The sequence below is a fragment of the Oryctolagus cuniculus genome, chromosome 3, assembly GCF_964237555.1.
Source record: "Oryctolagus cuniculus chromosome 3, mOryCun1.1, whole genome shotgun sequence".
Lineage (NCBI taxonomy): Eukaryota > Metazoa > Chordata > Mammalia > Lagomorpha > Leporidae > Oryctolagus > Oryctolagus cuniculus.
The window spans coordinates 132,533,813-132,550,572 of NC_091434.1; the positions used below are offsets into that span (position 1 = coordinate 132,533,813).

The window sequence follows — 16,760 nt, forward strand, 5'->3', positions numbered from 1 at the left end:
GGCTGAAAAGCCCATGAGAGTATTTCATGCATGGAAAGCCAAGACACTCTGGGGAAAAAAAAAACCTAAATTAAAGATCTCTGTGAGTGAGATCCCAGTGGAAAGAATGGGTCATCAAAGAAGGAGGTACCTTTCTCTGAAGGGAGGAGAGAACTTCCACTTTGACCATGGCCTTGTCTAAATATGATCAGAGTCGGTGAACTCAGGGGGCTTCCATAGCCTTGGCAGCTCATGACAAGAGCCTAGGGTGATTACTGATGCCATAAACAAGAGTGTCAATTTGTTAAGTCAACAACAGGAGTCCCTGTGCACTTACTCCTCATGTAGGATCTTTGTCCTTAGTGTGCTGTACATTGTGATTTAATGCTATAACTAGTACTCAAACAGTATTTTCACTTTATGTTTCTGTGTACATTGTGATTTAATGCTATAACTAGTACTCAAACAGTATTTTCACTTTATGTTTCTGTGTGGGAGCAAACTGTTGAAATCTTTACTTAATGTATGCTAAACTGATCTTCTGTATATAAAGAGAAACGAAAATGAATCTTGATGTGAATGGAAGGGGAGAGGGAGTGGGAAAGTGGAGGGTTGCGGGTGGGAGGGACGTTATGGGGGGAAGCCATTGTAATCCATAAGCTGTACTTTGGAAATTTATATTCATTAAATAAAAGTTTGAAAGCAAAAAAAAAAAAGAAAAAAGAAAGAAAGAAAGAAAGAAAGAAAGAAAGAAAGAAAGAAAGAAAGAAAGAAAGAAAGAAAGAAAGGAGAGAGACACACAGAGAGAAGCAGAGTTCTCATCTATTGGCTCACTCCACAAATGCCCTAGGAAGGCCTGGATCTAGATTGGAGCTGGGCCCACTGAAGCCAGAAGCAATGGATGCAGTCAGGGTCTCCAGATGGACGACAGAATCCCACCTGCGTCAGCCAACATTGCTGCCCCCTTGCTGCACTGGCGAGAAGCTGAAGTTAAGCTGGATTCAGGAGCCAGTGCCAGTATGTAATCAGGTGCTCAAATAAGGGTTGCAGTCATCCCTACCACTAGGCTGAACACCCACCCCACACATTTTTTTATATTGGACACTGTTTTGAATACTTAAGAATTTGGTTATACATATCAATGTTATTATCTTTGTAACCTTAACTTTGTATTTATGAATTGTATTGAATCTGTTCTGTTCATATTAATACACTAACTTGAAAAAGTAAAGTATCAGATGGTAATACAAAAAAAGTAAGAGGAAAATAACAAAGACAAGTAATTTTAGAACACCTTTTTGTTAAAAAAAAGGAAAGTAACAGTAGAGTATAATTCAGCAACAATTATGAAGCAGTTATTGTTACAGTTAAACAGTAGTAGCCATTTGTGCCAGTAAAAACAGTCGCACTTGTCCCTACAGTGTTCCTGTAGTCTCTTTTTAGAGGAGAGCACTTTACTGCCCTACATGATGTGTCTTATAAGGGTATGGCATTGAGTTTGCTTTTTGGTGTCAACTGATGGCAGCCCCTCTCTTTCACTTGCAGCAGAGTTACCTCATTTATATAAAGCTGAAATGCAGGATCAGAATTCTTATGAAAAACATGGATAGAATAATATGTCTGCTTGGATTAGGAAAAAAACAAAATTTTGGTCATTTCTGGGGCCAGATTGGTAGCACCTCTATGGAATTTAGTCAGGTTCCCAAATATGTCTACTGGTGGTTAGGCACTGTTTGGTTACCACTGAATAAATTAAAAAGTGAACTATGAAGTATATAAAATAAAGACTCCAAATACCATGGAAGTCTTCCATGTAACCTCAGCAATAATGCTGGTGACAATTCCTTGACTTTCACCATTTTTAAACCCCTTTATCCTATGTATTTAGTGGGTCATTGAATTTTATTGCTTTTATATTTTACAGGTTTCTAAACGTCACTCTTTCATTGCTGTTCTTACTCATTCAGTTCTCATACAAGCCTTAGAACACTCATCACTAGTTTATAGCGAGAGCCCCCTTAATTTGTCTTCTTTAGCCTGCGTTGTTTTGCCATCCCACACTTTACTTCCAGGCCAGGATTCTTTGAGAGTCCCACTTCATCATGTCATTTCCTTTATTGCTTTGCTGCAGATACTTTCTGAATGCTTTGATTTATGCCAGCTACTGTTTCAGGTGCTACAGTCCAGTAGTATACTGGCTGGACAAGCTCTCTGCCTTCCTAGGTCCTCTGTTACGAGAGAGGGTGAACTAATAAATCAAGGAGATTCTTACCTGGTGATAAGTGCCGTGTGATAATTGGGATTAGGAGGTGAAATGCTAACCTGTTTTATGGGGTAACTAGAGGAGTACCTTCGGCAGATGAAGAGGGACTATCCCCCTGAGACCTGAAGGATGCACCTGAGTCAGCCTCACCAGCCCTGGTGAAAGAGGACATCAACTCAGAGGGACCAGCAGATGGCAAGGCTCAGACGCAAGGGCTAACTCGGCCTGCTTGTGGAGCAGAGAGGAGGCTGTGCCAGCTAGGATATCGTGAAGGATGAGAATAATGATATGAGATGATGTTAGAGAGGAAGGCACATTCTGCAGGGCCTTGAGATGCTGTGCTGCGTCATTTGGATTTTGTTCCAACATCACTGGGAAGTCCCTGATGATTGTAACAGGAGTGAGACATTTATTTTTAAATTACATACAATTTTTAAATTATTTTTATTTACATAAGGGGAACGAATTTCACCTATTTCATATGTACAGTTTTAAGAGCATAATGGTGGGGCTGGTGCCGTGGCTCACTAGGCTAATCCTCTGCCTTGTGGCGCCGGCACACTGGGTTCTAGTCCCGGTCGGGGCGCTGGATTCTGTCCCAGTTGCCCCTCTTCCAGACCAGCTCTCTGCTGTGGCCAGGGAGTGCAGTGGAGGATGGCCCAAGTCCTTGGGCCCTGCACCCCATGGGAGACCAGGATAAGTACTACCTGGCTCCTGCCTTCGGATCAGCGTGGTGCGCTGACCACAGCGCGCCGGCCGTGGCGGCCATTGGAGGGTCAACCAACAGCAAAAGGGAGACCTTTCTCTCTGTCTCTCTCTCTCACTGTCCACTCTGCCTGTCAAAAAAAAAAAAAAAAAAAAAGAGCATAATGGTACATCCCACCCCACCCTCCCTCCCTCTCTTAGACCCACACTACCTCCTCCGTCCTTTCTTTTTTGTCTTCTAATTTTTACAAAGACATACTTTGAATTTATATTATAATCAGAGACTTAACCTTCCACTACATAAACAATTCAACAAGTACTAAGCAGAAAACCCCCTGTTCCTCAAGAGTATAGATAAGGGCTATGAATAAGAATCCCATCTCAAAATGAAAGCTTTTTTTTTTTTTTCTAAAGGTAAATCTGACTGCTGTGTGAAGAGTTTGGACAGGCAAGAGTAGAAGCAGGGGCCGGCGCCGCGGCTCACTAGGCTAATCCTCCGCCTTGTGGCGCCGGCACACCGGGTTCTAGTCCCGGTCGGGGCGCCGGATTCTGTCCCGGTTGCCCCTCTTCCAGGCCAGCTCTCTGCTGTGGCCCGGGAGTGCAGTGGAGGATGGCCCAGGTGCTTGGGCCCTGCACCCCATGGGAGACCAGGAAAAGCACCTGGCTCCTGGCTCCTGCCATCGGATCAGCGCGGTGCGCCGGCCGCAGTGCGCCGGCCGCGGCGGCCATTGGAGGGTGAACCAACGGCAAAGGAAGGCCTTTCTCTCTGTCTCTCTCTCTCACTGTCCACTCTGCCTGTCCAAAAAAAAAAAAAAAGAGTAGAAGCAGGATACAGCCGAGGAGGTAGATACTTGCCTAGGTGAGCGGCACAAATCACTTGTTCTAGGATGAAGACATTAAAGGTGGAGAAAACTGGGTGGATTCAAGGCATACACTTGTATGTATATATACATATATTGGAACTACAGCCAGTGGATTTGGCCACATGTTAAGAGCCTGAAATGTTTGTTGTGTATGTGTCGTGTCATGGCCCAAGTCCTTTGTCTTCTTAAGGTCTCTGTCACCTGGACTTTTTATAAGGCTGTTTATTTCCTTTATTCCCCATGGTAAACTTTGTTCTTCAAGTAACAGACTGAAGAAAAGTAAAGAGTACAAGTTGTTGTGCTAGGGTGTCTGAGTTCGGATCCTGGCTTTGTCCCTGCTGATGTAATCTCAGCTCAGATGCTTCTGGCACCTTAGTTTGTTCATCTGTAAAATGGGAACAGTGACATTTTTTATTCACGGGAGTGTTAATATAATTAAGTGAGCTAGTCAGTGTGAAGTGTTTGGAAAATACCCTGTATATAGCAAATATTCAATTGTGGTTAGGTACTCATTTCCTAGGTCTGATGTAACTAAATATGACACTCTTCATGGCTTAAAACAATAGAAATTCATTCTGTAGGCCAGAAGTCTGCAGTCAAGGCATTGGCAGGGTTCGCTCTTTCTGGAGGCTCTGCGGGAGGATCTGTTCCACATTCACCTGGTAGTGTCAGGGGACTCCTGGCAGTCATCAGCATCCTTTGCCTGGGAGGAGTTCTCCAGGCATTGCCTCCACCTTCACATGACCTTCTCTGTTGTGCTCCTGCTTGTTTTCTGAGACTTCTCTTTGGATCTGGGGCCCACCTTAATTCAGGATCCTTCTACTTGAAAGATCCTAACTTAATTGTTTTTTAACTTTTATTTAATGAATATAAATTCCGAACTACAGCTTATGTATTACAATGGTTTTTTCCCCCCATAACTTCCTTCCCACCCGCGACCCTCCCCTCTCTGGCTCCCTCTCCCCTTCCATTCACATCAAAATTCATTTTCAATTCTCTTTATATACAGAAGATCAATTTAGCATATATTAAGTAAAGATTTCAACAGTTTAAACCTACACAGAAACACAAAATGTAAAATACTGTTTGAGTACTAGTTATAGCATTAAATCACAATGTACTGCACATTTAGGACAGAGATCCTACATGACTCCTGTTGTTGACTTAACAAATTGACACTCTTGTTTATGGCATTAGTAATCACCCTAGGCTCTTGATATGAGTTGCCAAGGCTATGGAGGTCTTTTGAGTTCGCCGACTCTGATCTTATTTAGACAAGGTCATAGTCAAAGTGGAAGTTCTCTCCTCCCTTCAGAGAAAGGTATCTCCTTCTTTGATGACCTGTTCTTCCCACTAGGATCTCACTCGCGGAGATCTTTCATTTAGGTGGTTGTGGTGTTGTTGTTGTTGTGTTTTGTTTTGTTTTTTTTTTTTTTTTTTTTGCCACAGTGTCTTGTCTTTCCATGCCTAAAATACTCTCAATGGCTCTTCAGCCAGATCTGAATGCCTTAAGGGCTGATTCTGAGGCCAGAGTGCTGCCTAACTTAATTATAAAGATCCCTTTTCCAAATAAGGTCACATTGAGCATTCCTTGGAGTTGGGATATAGACATATTATCTGGGGGCATCCAAATAAGGTCACATTGAGCATTCCTTGGAGTTGGGATATAGACATATTATCTGGGGGCATGGGGAGATTCACCATTCAATCCTCCATAGTGAGCTCCTCTCTTCATCTGCCCGAGATAGCAATGAGTTCCAACTTTTCTGCTATTCTGCTATTCTGTTTTGTAAAATCTACCCAATTCTGAAAGTCTGACTCAAGCCTGATCACCTCCATAAAACAGCCATTGGTATACAAGATTTGTTATTTTCCACAAGTAGAATCAAATACAATGTTTTTTGATGTCTGTGCTTATAAAAACAGCACAGGAGGCTGTTCCCCAATGGATTACTTACATGCCTTGCCTTTTATTGATTATTCAGGTAATTCAAGTTCTCTTCTCTGTGTTTCATTTTTTAAGGATTAGGAAAAATATCACAGAAACCATTAAAAATGACTATTTCTAAATCTGTTAAGAGCAAAAAGGTGTCTTGAAAGTTAAATTGGTGGTAGAGTTTTAAATCCAATTTATTTCTGGCTGTAAGTTAGGCTTAGATTTCTAAGAAACAGTTTTGATCACAAAACACTAGATCATTAGTGTGAATGAGAAAGTTAGAGTAAGAATAATGCTTACGAGCTAGAAAATGGTATGTTATGAATAAAAGACCATACTTTATTAGGCTTTCCTTTCTCATCTTCAGATTCATAGCTTAAAGATGAAAAAGACTCCAGTTGGGGATTTAATATAGATATGTATAAATCATGCCTTATCAACTTCACACCTGAGGTGCATAGCCCATGTGTCCATGTGTATGCCCAGAGACAGAAACGGAAGGATGTTTACTCAAGCAGTAACAATAATATCTCTACAGGGTGAGATTTCAGGTTTTTAAATTTTTTGAGCAATCAGTTCTGATTTTTTTTTGCAATAAAACTCTGTTGTTTTAAAAACCTGTGGGTTGGGGTATGGGAGAGATTTAGAGTTAGAGAGTGACTGGGCCCCCAAACTAGTTACCTTCAGTTACACAAGCAGGTTTATATGTTCCATACAAAATGCATACTTTTCTGTATATGTGGCATCACAGGTAGAAAATATTAAGTAGCGCATATATCCTGTTTATGTTAAAACTTAATTGTGTTGCCTTGTGAATAATTTTTGAACACACACACACACTCACACACACACACACACACACATGCCATACTATGTAAGGTCTATTTGATTTGTGGAAAGTGGGATTTAATTATTAATTTTTCGATGTAATCATTGTATGTGCTTTCTTCAGCCAGTCCCCCACAAACTGTTTTGGAATGTGGTGTTAGTGACAACAAGTAGCTCAAGTATAAAAATGATGGTAGGGAGGCAATAATTCTGCTTCAGAGCCACTAGGAATTCAGTCCAGCTCATAAATTTCTTTTTTAAGAAGTGCATTGTCATCCATAACATTTGAGTTTTCTTGGTAGGACTGTTTCTATAGGAGTGCTTTACTATTATCTGCACAGAAAGAAGCATTTGGGCCATGTCCTTGTCTCGCCAGAGGACCTTTGCAGTAGTGGGCAGCGCAGTCCTATTGAATTATGGGCACTTCCTTGCATTCCTTAAGTCCCTTCTCAAAGCCTCTGTGGGCTTCCTGTGATATACACAGTACAATTGCATTTTGCCAAACATGAAAGTATTCAGATGGGCTAGAAACTCGCCAACTTTAATTTTGACAGATTTCAAGATTAGAATGTCAATGGAAGTGGAGATGCAGAGTTGTGCCTTGGTGCTACTGCTGTGGGATTGGAGACTGGGAGATTTCAAGCACCCAGCACTGTAAATGATCAAGCCTGAGTGCCTGACATACTGATGGGGATGCTGCTATCTTTTCATGTCTGCACTCTGTTAATTCTCTAAACCAGTAAAGTGTAACTCTTTCTGTTGGGAATAGCAAGAAAAGCCATTCTGTCTGTGTTCCCTGCTCTTGGGACATGTGCCTATTTCCTTAAAGACTGGTCTTTGAATTTAAAGTTGCAAAACAGTTGTTCAGAGAACCACCACAGCAGTATACTTCAGAAAACCCTTCTGTCTTTTGAGATATCACTGGATTGGTGATTCGTGTCTGTGTGTTAATTGCAATAAAGCTGCTATTGTAATTTAGAATGCTTGTTAGGAACAGCCCAACAGTCCTCAGAGGGACAATAGATAACCTGCTATGTGTCTTGCCTAGGGAGTGGGTAATTATTTTACTGTAAATGAATCTAACAACAGCGTATTGGAAAACCACAAGAGGGACAGGCTTTGAGGGAGGAGTGTTGAAGTCGACGCTCTTCTTTATTGACTACATTCATCAGCCCAAATTACTGGCAGTAAGGTTTTTAGAGAGACTCAAGTAAAGTTAGTAAAATAATTAAGATTCTCTACAGTCACTGTAAAAAAAAAATCTTAGTATGAGTGTGTCTTATTTAAGACTCATTTTAATATTCCTTTTAATGGAAATTTTAATGTTTCCTATTGTGTGATGATAACTTTTTATTTCTAAAAAATGAGCCTACCAGTTTAGAGACTTGTAAATTTTTCCTGTATGAATTGTTTGATTATCATCACTATTTTTACATTTTAGAGCTACCTCCCATATTGCATTTTGATTTACTTTGAGTTTTTTTTTTTCTTTTCTACAGAAAACAGGTGTAAGTAAAACCCAGGTGCAAGTAATACTTTTGGTGGTATCTGCAGGTAAATAAAGGAAAAGTTACACAAGCACATTTTCTTTGAAAAGTCTTCTAAATTATTTGTTGACTGAGGAAACTCTAGGAAAATTATTAATTTCAAAAAATTAAAGAAGTATTTACATGTATATGTTTTGTTTAAAATGGAATTTGTAATAAAACTGAATTGATGACTTGGATATCGGTATCCTACCCTCATTATAATCAAACTTACTTTTAGTTATGCTCTTTCTTTTTTTTTTTAAGATTTATTTATTTATTTGAAAGGCAGAGTTACAGAGAGGCAGAGGCAGAAGCAGAGAAAGAGAGAGAAAGAGAGAGAGAGAGCGCGAGCGAGCGAGAGAGAGGTCTTCTATCTGCCGGGTCACTCCCCAAATGGCCGCAAAGGCTGGAGCTGAGCCAATCTGAAGCTAGGAGCCAGGAGCTTCTGTTGGGTCTCCCACGTGGGTGCAGGGGACTTGGGCCATCTTCTGCTGCTTTCTCAGGCCATAGGCAGAAAGGTGGATCAGAAGTGGAGCAGCCGGGACTTGAACCATATGGGATGCTGGCAATACAGGAGGTGGCTTTACCAACTACACCACAGCGCCGGCCCCAAGTTCTGTTCTTTACACATCGTTCTATGCCACCTGTGCTCCAGCCAAACGTAACTGTTTAGCTCTGAGACTGTTTTGTGCAACTTTATGATTTGAGTTTTTATTATCCCTTAGCCCTGACCGCTCCTGACTCCAGCCAAAGCTTACCCCTTCTTCAGATTCAGGCCTCTCATTGGCTGTCAGATCCCATGATGTACTTGCACCTTCCTGTATTTTCAGAGCAGGAACTTAACATGTTGTGTTCATGATAACCCCACACCCATGGAAAGACAGCTGTTGTTCTGTCGCCTAGCAGTTCCTTTTAATTTAGAGCTTATCACTCTCAACTGCATTTTGTTTTCCAGATCGTCCCTGTTAGGCTGTGAGCTCATACCAAACTTCTTCATGAGTCAAGTAAAGCTGCCTGTGATTCAACCCATCCTTTTGAAGCCCAAATTCCCATTTCTTAGACCTTCCTAACTATTTACAATTAGAGTTGCTGAACTCTTTTTATTTCAGTACAAATTCTCCATGTTCTGATTCTGGACTTTCTCAGGGCATTCCTTCTGCTTGTTATTATTTTTTTTTTGTCTTATTCAAAGCATAACTAATTTCTGATCATCTAACAAGAATCCATTATCACCTCCACCTACCTGTAGATCAGTTAGCTAAGCTCTTGACTCTTACTACATCTCACTGTGTTTATCTGCATTGTAATTTGAAGTGGTCTTTTACAGGACAACAGTTGTTTCTTATTATTGTGTCCTCAAATCTAGCCTTGAACTGGAACACAGGAGGTTTCCAGGAAGCATCTGAATGAATGGATGGAATAGCAAAGACTAAGGATATCCCATAGACCATGTGAAATGTCAGGAGTCAGAATCAAGAAAAAAGAACAAGACATGAGTTTTTAGGGCCAAGAATCTTTTGACAGCTTCCAAGATCAGAAGTGGAGATGAGTCTTTGAGGATAAGGGCTAGCAGTGTAACTGTTAGAGGAAGTATGTATTGATTCTGAATCAGTGTCCATTTGGGGCAGAACAGATGCTGGCTTAGTGGAGAGGAGAGTAAGCCTATATTCTGAGATTCAGATTGTTGGTTATTATTGTGAATGGTCTTAAAGGGATGGTCTGGCTTCTTTAGTCAGGATTCAGGGGTATATTGGGTTTTCAGGCAGGGTAACACTTAACAGTAAGACTGCAGTGGAATCCTGAAGGATTTAAGCCAGTTTCAATGGATTGCTGAGCAGGCGAGAAGCTGATTTCTAAGTCTTTAGTATCAGGGTTTGTTCTGGAGCCCTCGCTGTGTGAGCCAAAAGACAGTGGTGCAGTGAGCCCCATTTAAAATGCTGGAGCTGTGCTATGGGAGAAGTCCGGGATAGACATTTTTGGGAGCTTCACTAGCTTCTTTCTATTTTTAATCACTCTTCATCAAAATTTTTCCAGTATCAGCCAATCAGTGCTAAGTTTGGAATATTTACTATGTGTTAAACATTTTAGAAGGCCTTGAAATTGAAAACAAGACATAATTGTTCCTTGTGGGTCTCCACTGGTGTAGTAGATGTACAATGACCAAGTAATTTCAAGGTTGCTCAGTAATACAAACAGGGCAGCATACAGTACCCCATGGGAATAAATTGGGAGTGATTTGAGTTATTCTGGAGAATTAGGAAAGGCTTGTGTTAGACATGGCATTTAAGCTGAGATCCAAGGAATAACAAGTTTGCTAGAACATCAAGATAGATAATATATAGAGGCATCAGCATAAACCAAAACTTAAAGGTGGGATAAAATCAGATGTGGGGTAAGGGCAATTTGTTAGATGGGAGAGTTTACACAAGATGATATATTGAAGAGATAGAGTTGAGGTTTTATCTTGGAGGCTATGGAAAGTCACATTAAGGATTTTAGATCGTATTCTAAAAGACTGAGGAAATCCTTGGAGAAATTAGTTATTATCATGTTTATGTTTTAAACTATTGCTCTGTCTGCCATGTGGGAAAGAGATTTAACACAGGGAAAGTAGAAATGGACTGCTTATCTGGAGGCTGTTGTGATCCAGGCATGAGATGATGCTGGCCTGTGTGAAGATAGTGGAGAGGAAGTGAAGTTGATAGGTTATGGAAAATGTGTAGGAACAGAATATACAAATTTGGACCAATTGTTTAGACCTGTCAAAAGAGAGACAGTAGTTAGCAATGACGTCTGTGCTTTGTACTTAAACAGTTTGCTAGATGATTGTGCCATTTTTGTTTGTTTGTTTGTTTTCTCCTAGTCAGGATAGGGCACCGAGAGACCCTCCAAGGTATCTAAATGGGCGGTTTTTTTTAGAAGGACTTGATGTGGAGAAGGAGATTTCAAGTCCTGGGAGATGTCTGTGTGGATGCAATTACTAGTCCAGTGGTTTTCCAAATGTGATTCGCAGATAGACACAAGCATCATCTGGGAATTTAGACATGCAAATTCTCAGGCCTCAACTCAGACCTACCTATTTATCTATGAAGGTACTTTTTAAAAAGTCCATGGAATGTGGGAGTAAAGACAAAGTTGATTTTGGTGCAAAAACTTAAAATTCATGCGTAGTGTTATTATAATATGCATTTTCCATGATATTTTTGACAGCTCCTCACTCATCTGAAACCCTGAATGTGGAGATTCAGCACTCTGTGGTTGATAAGCCTTCCATGGATTCTGAGTAGTTGAAACTTAAACACCACTTGGGTAGGGCAGTAAAAGGCAGAATGAAGAACAATGGCAGGCCTGGAGCCTAAGGATATTGTTGTTGTTTTACTGCACAAGCAGTCTAGTTTATGGTGAGTTTTATATCATTCTGTGTTTGGCCGTTCCATCAGTTGTGCATGTCAGTGGGAAGTGTGACAGTCCTAGAAGCAGTTATGCGGTCCTGAGACTGTACTTCACACTAAAACTTTTAATATTGTTTATGTGAGATAAGTGCTCATTTGAGGGATGTTGCTTTAGTATGCAGAAGCAAAATCCAATTGTTACATCTTTCAGGGCAGCTAAGGGAAAAATTCTGTAAGAAAATAAGCAGATAAATACTTGTGTTTTCATTGAGTGGAGGCTTTTCCAGGTCAAATTTGCAGTCTGTATTTTATTGAAATACAGGTATTACGTAGAAGTTAACTTCGATGAAACGCTTTATCTTGGCAAATACTTTACAAAGGGTAGGCTGCTATTTGGTAAGCCTTTTAAAGTTGGTTTTGACAGCTAATTTGCCCACAGAATGCTATAAAAATTCTTCTCTTGTACCCCATATTTTTAAAAGAGATTTTTTTTCCATTTATAATTAATTCTGATAAATATGTGAGATAATTGATAGACTACATCTACATAAAAAGAATCCACATTTCTAAGTGTAATACTCATGATAAATTGAATGCATTTAGACTCTTTGGTCCTGGGATTGCATTCTGTCACCACGCTCAAGAATAATACTGTGCGTTATGATAAAATGGAGAGCAGAGCAGAAGAGGTTTCTTTAAGGCAGCATTGAAGTTTATTATAATGGGAGGCAGGTAATGATAACTTTCAGTAATGGAATCTATGTTATAGTACATTGAATTGACAGACTTTCTTTGAATGAAATAATATTTTTCTAAGATAAAAGGCAAGCTAGTTTCCTCCTACCTCCATTTTATAGGAAGTGACATTGTAGACCTCAGAAACAGCAAATAGGTGACTGTCACATCAGTGGGAATGGGACCATCCACTCTCACACAGATGGTGTGCAATAGGAGTAGGGGTTGCACAGGTTAATAATGTGCAAATACCAAAGGATGATACCAGAACTGAATTTTGATGAACAAGAAGAGCTAGTCCATTTGGAAAGAGGTATTCTGGAACCAGAACATGGCATATTCTTCCCCTGAAAACAGGTACAGGGAGCCCAGGATGGTACGACTCCCAGTGAATATCCAAGAGGCCTTTCATTCATTATATATTTCAGGAAAATATTTTTGTGCAGGCAGTTAGTATTACATTGCTTTCCAATACAAGAATGGGCCCTATCTCATAAAAACTTCTGTGTTTGGGAAATATAAATCCATAATTTACTACCTCTTTTTCATAATGAGAACATTAGTTATTGTTTCTTTTTTAAAAAAAGTTATAAGTTTATTTGAAAGATGAAAGGACAGAGCCAGTCAGACAAAGAGATTGTCCATCTGCTGATTCACTTTCCCAGTGCTTACAATAGCTGAGGCTGGGACAGGCTGAAGCCAGAAGCCTGAAGCTCAATCCAGGTCTCCCAAATGGGTGGCAGGGACCCAAATACTTAAGCTATCATCTTCTGCTTCCTGGGGTACCCATTAGCAGGAAGTTGGAATATGGAATGTGAGTATCCCAAGAGGTACCTAAATTACTATACTCCTATTGTTTTTTTTAACCGTAGTACCTACTGTCATATTATTATATTAATAATATAATACAGAAAATTCTGCATCAATCCTTTTAAGTATGTCTTTAATTTAAAAAATGTTTGATAGTTTTATTTTCATTTTATTTGAAAGGCAATGAGACAAAGGGACAGAGACAGAGAGACAGATGGAGAGAGCTCTTCTATTTGCTGGTTCATGCTCCAAATGTCCACAACAGTCAGAATTGGAAAAGTCTGAAGCCATGAGCTTGGAACTCCATCCAGGTCTCCTACGTGTGTGACAGGGACCTATATACTTGATCCATCATTTGCTTCATCTCCCACAGCACTTAAGCAGGAAGCTAGATTAAAAGCATAGTAGCCAGGACTTGAACCAGGCACTCTGACATGGGATGTGGGTATCCCAAACTCCACCACAACCTGCCCCTTTATTCTTAAACTGTAAGATGAAATAAATGGCACTGTCTTTGAAGAGCAAGGCCCTAGTATATATCAGACACATTATTTACACAGTTGCATGTTTTTTTTTCTAAATGATGTGTACTTGATTTGGCTTAAAAATTCTACCGTTTGGAGTTGGCACTGTGGCACAGCGGCTTAAGCCATAGTATGAAGCACTGGCATCCCATTTGGGTGCCGATTCGAGACCTGGCTGTTCCACTTCTGATACAGCTCCCTGCTAATGCACCTGGGAAAGCAGCAGAGGATGGGCTGCTTGGGTCCCTACACCTGCACAAGAGACCTGGTTGAAGCTCCTGGCTGTGGCTTTGACATGGCTGTGGGTGACCATCTGGGCAGTGAGCCATTGGATGGAAGACACCTCTCTCTCTCTCTCCCTCTCCCTCTCCCTCTCCCTCTCGCCCTCCCTCCCTTCTTCCCTCCCCTGTCCCACTGTAATTCTGACTTTCAAATAACTAAATATTTTAAAATTCTACGATTTGTTCAGTCTTTCTCATTAGTTTTTTTCCCTATTAAGACTGCATTTCTTAATGCTCATCTATATAGTTTTTGAGCATGATGAGATAATATTGTATAACCAAAACTTGAAGAAGATTTATATTTCTTATGACAAACATGAGTTAGATAAAAGTATTTCTCAAATGTGTGGATGCTGCCTGTGTTACAAATTTTACTTGTTGGAGCCTCCTTTGCCACCACACACTCTGCCCTGCCCTGCCCTTCCCTGTAATCAAATAGTGCTGGGTGTGTCATCTCAGACATTGGCATTTAGGGATGCAGGTAGCACAGTCAGAATCTGAGCACACTCTCTCTGTATGGCCCTTATTTTCTAGCCTTGTGTGGTTACTGGACCTGGCTTCACATACTTTAAGAATAATGTGCAAGATTAGCAGATGCCTCCAAGTTACCAGGAACCAGCAAAGATAGTTTGTATAGACATGTGAAATGTTATTCATATCTCTATCCTAGGGGTATAATTCTCATTTTAGTTTTTTTCTTGGGTTGAATTTTTAAAACCAGCACGTTTACCTTTTTGCCATTGTGTTTTTCCCATTCCTACCACCAGAAAGCTAAAACCTATTACTGGAAGCCTGCCCTTGGCAAAACCATGAAATAGGTGAAGTTTGTCTTAGATATCTGCTACCCTCCGTCACTGACTCTGCCTGCTACCACGCACCTAATACTCTTGAATTCCTTCTGCCCGAGGGCCTTTTGCATCCTAATATCCTTCTTCTTTCAGGAATATCAGGTTTATAGGAGAGAATGCCAGGAGGGAAGCAGAACATAAGTAACACACAGGAGAAAATCTCTAATGGTAGAATATAAAACATTATGGTGATGGGTGGTTGGTGATTGAGAAAATTGGGAGCAGGGGCCTTTGTATAATTTTAAAACAAATGTATGGGTGTCCCTTTTGTAAGGCTACAGTTATTATTAATAATTAGTGCCAATTAAAAATCTTTGGTATTCCTATACTTAAATAGTTAATAGATGGGCATGAATAGGCCAGTATTTACTAATGCGTTGAAGATGACACTCTGTGATGATGTAGGGAGTGAGCTGAGAATATTTTTGTATGTGATTCATGAACTCATAGAAGGAAATGACCATATTTTATTATTTCAGTTTGTAGTCTACCTTGGCATCATATTTTAATTAACCCAGCTAACACCTTTGAGGATGATAACTAGTAGTATCCTGAGAGAATAGTATATTAAAAAAAAGATAATATAATCTGAAAGCTTGAAATAAAGAAAAAAAAAATGCTGCCCTCATCAACTCTGTTAAAGATCGGGTTAAAGAGATAGCTCAAGGTTAAGAGTTTCCTGCTAAGAAGTTGCCCAGTAAATCAGTGAGAGAATTGGAGGAAGAACATCTGAGCTTCTGGCCTTTTAAGGGCAGGGAGTCAGTGTTTCCTTTGAGGACTTGTTTATAATCACAGTAAGTGACCTCCAGAGACCAGTGCTCCTAGCAATGAAGCAGATGGCATGATTCCCCCATCACCCTGCAGCTCATAAGCCACAATGCCGACCAACTGGGAAATGAATGTTAAATAATAACAAATTAGGATATGTTTAAATAATTGCATGGAATATATCTCAGTGATTTTATATTTCCAAAGGACTTTACCATTATTTTTAATTACCCATTCTAAAATTACCCATAATTCAAAATCATTGTTTCTTTTCAGTGCTTAAAAACAATGTCCATCTGGTGGGACTGTACACATGCTGAAGGAGAATTTATATTTAGAAGGAAGAAAGTTTATTAGCACCACAGCTGGGTGGGGTGGCGCTATAAAGGTGTGTAGCATGTTAGTACTAAAAGAAATCTTAGAGGTTAGGAGGAAATGAATTTGAGATTGTGATCCTTAGACCAACTCATTTTCAAAACCATCCAGGTAACATGACATTAAGTCAGTTAAGGTTGGCCTTTGGGTAACAAGCTCTCTGGATCATTAGAAAGCTAGGGCAGAAAGATTGATCAAGGACACCCAGCCCTGACTCTGCTTTTTCCATCTGGATGAGGCTGCGACCTTACTCATACTGAGTCTGATTCAAAAAAAGAGGAGTGCTGCTGTTTCTCAACATGCCTTTTTCAGGGATGAGGAAAGTCTGGCTCACCTGCCAGGCAACCTGGCTGTACAAGGCCGGGAAAGTCATTTGGTCTGGCCCTGCCAAGGCAACCACAAGCAGGACTGGAAATTTAATGAGTCTATAGCAGACTAATTTTTAAGTTAATAATTTTGTAAGCCCTGCAAACGGTGTTAGGAATACCCAAATGACTCTTGGCAGAAAAAAATTTCCCTACCCCTACTTTAAATGCAAGCATGTCTACTGCAATGTAAGATCCCTCTGGGCAATGATTTTTACCACGTGTATAAAAAAGAAGTGGCACGATAAGAATTTGGTCTTTTTTAAAAAATATTTTTATTTATTTACTTAAAGAGTTACACAGAGAGAGGAGAGGCAGAGAGAGAGAGAGAGAGACAGACAGACAGACAGACAGAGAGGGAGAGATAGAAGTCTTCCATCCGCTGGTTCACTCCCCAGTTGGCTGCAACAGCCAAAGCTGCGCCTATCCGAAGCCAGAAGCCAGGAGCCTCTTCTTGGTCTCCCATGTGGGTGCAGGGGCCCAAGGAACTGGGCCATCTTCCACTGCTTTCCCAGGCCATAGTAGAGAGCTGGATCAGAAGTGGAACAGCCGGGACTTG

The 16,760-nt window shown here is 40.4% G+C and overlaps 1 protein-coding gene and 1 long non-coding RNA gene across 6 annotated transcripts in view; both read left to right on the plus strand.

The window, feature by feature from the left end:
* The window catches only part of IMMP2L (inner mitochondrial membrane peptidase subunit 2), a 1,099,135-nt gene that overhangs the window by 333,445 nt on the left and 748,930 nt on the right, over window positions 1-16,760 (plus strand). The gene's annotated exons all lie outside the window — the stretch shown is intronic.
* LOC138849029 (uncharacterized) lies at window positions 622-16,503 on the plus strand. The gene is made up of 2 exons (XR_011387352.1): window positions 622-5,384; window positions 5,447-16,503. It is a non-coding gene; the product is annotated as an uncharacterized lncRNA (long non-coding RNA).